This window comes from Cebus imitator, unplaced genomic scaffold, assembly GCF_001604975.1.
Source record: "Cebus imitator isolate Cc_AM_T3 unplaced genomic scaffold, Cebus_imitator-1.0 Scaffold491, whole genome shotgun sequence".
NCBI classification, from domain to species: Eukaryota; Metazoa; Chordata; class Mammalia; order Primates; family Cebidae; genus Cebus; species Cebus imitator.
The window spans coordinates 2285984-2288160 of NW_016107806.1; positions in this window are offsets into that span (position 1 = coordinate 2285984).

Genomic DNA, 2177 nt, shown 5'->3' on the forward strand with positions numbered 1-2177 from the left:
GTGTGTGTGTGTGTGTGTGTGTGTGTGTGTGTGTGTGTGTGTGTCTAGATGCTATACTGAGGGGCCACAGGATCTCCCTATGTTGCTTAGGCTGGCCTTGAAATCCTGGGCTCAAGCGATCTGCCTCAGCCCCCACAAAGTGCTGCTATCACAGTCATGAGCCACCGCGCCCGCCGAAGTTACAGCTTCCAGAATTTGTCTAGCGGGTTTTCCAATTTTCACCTGAAAATGCCCCCACTGCCCCAAAAAAGCTTCGTTGAACTAGTTGGTTTTTAAAGCTATACAAATTCCTTTGTTAAAGTAAAAATTAAAACAAATAAAAACTGGTTTTTTTTTGAGCTAGAGTTTCACTCTTGTCATCCAGGCTGGAATGCAGTGGCACGCTCTCGGCTCACTGTGACCTCTGCCTCCCCGGTTCAAGTGACTCTCCTGCCTCAGCCTCCTGAGTACCTGGGAATTACAGGCACCTGCCACCATGCCCAGCTAATTTTTGTATTTTTAGTGGAGATGGGGTTTCACCATGTCAGCCAGGCTGGTCTCAAACTCCTGACCTCAGGTGATCCACCCACCTCGGCCTCCCAAAGTGCTGGGATTACAGAAGTGAGCCACCGCCCTGGCCAAAAACATTTTTTATAACTTGCTATACGCCAGGCGCAGTGGCTCACCCCTGTAATCCTGGCACTTTGGGAGGCCAAAGTGGGTGGATCACCTGAGGTCAGGAGTTCAAGACCAGCCTGGCCATCATGGTGAAACCCCATCTTAAAATAAAAAAACTTGCTATACAAACTTCAAAGCCCTACCCCCATCCCCATTTCCAACCCAAATCTTTCAGGTTGCTCAATCAAGGCCTCAGTGGTCACAGTGACTCTCAAATATTGGCACACTACAGGGGCTGGACACCATCGCTGCAGATCCAGATGCAGAAAGTCTATTTTATTTACACACAGTAGACTTGGCCCTGAAAGACTACCACTCCCCAGGACTTTTTTGGGTGTAAGATAATGAGGAGGGGCTTGGACTAGCACATACAAGGATAAATAATAAATTATAAAGGTTTTTGTTTGTTTGTTTTCATTTGTTTTTTGAGACGGAGCCTTGCTTTGTCACCCAGGCTGGAGTGCAGTGGTGCAATCTTGGCTCACTGCAACCTCCACCTCCCAGGCTCAAGTGATTCTCCTGCCTCAGCCTCCTGAGTACCTGGGATTACAGGTACCAGCAACCACACCCAGCTAATTTTCATATTTTTAGTATAGGCGGGTTTTCACTACATTGGCCAGGCTGATCTCGAACGCCTGACCTCAGGTGATCCACCCACTTCAGCCTCCCAGAGTGCTGGGATTACAGGCATGAACCACTGTGCCTGGCCTATAAATTATAAAGCTTTGATAATCAGCAGCAGCAGAAAAACAAACATTCATTGACGAGCTATTATGTGTCCTACCCTGTGACACACCGTCATGTTTAATTTTCAGAACACACTGCCATAGGTATTTTGTTTTTTTGTTTTTGTTTTTGTTTTTGTTTTGAGATGGAGTCTCATTCTGTTGCCCAGGCTGGAGTGCAGTGGCGCCATCTCAGCCCACTGCAACCTTCACCTCCCAGGTTCAAGCGATTCTCCTGCCTCAGCTTCCCAAGTAGCTGGGATTACAGGTGCCCATCACCATGCCCAGCTAATTTTTGTATTTTTAGTAGAGACAGGGTTTCACCATGCTGGCCAGGTCGGTCTCAAACTCCTGACCTCAGGCGATCCGCCCACCTCAGCCTCCCAAAGTGCTGGGATTACAGGCCCTAGCCACAGCACCCAGCCACAGTAGGTACTTTCCCATTCCCATGCATGAATGAGGAAATCAAGATACAGAGAGGGCAAAAGGTAAGTAACTAGTTCAAGGTTGTGCAGATAATAAATAGCAGAGCTGTTCCACTGGACCCAAAACTATATTCTTAGCACTTTCATTCTACTGTGTTGCTGCTACAGGGATGGGCAGGTAGGGTTCATCACAACAGCTGATGTTCACCATGTGTCAGCTATATGTCACTATGATTCCTATGTGTCAGGCACTGTGATGAGTGCTTTATGTGCATTATCTCAGTCAATCTTCACAGCAACCATACGAAATAAGTACTCCTGGCCCAGCACGGTGGCTCCCGCCTTTAATCCCAGCACTTTGGGAGGCCAA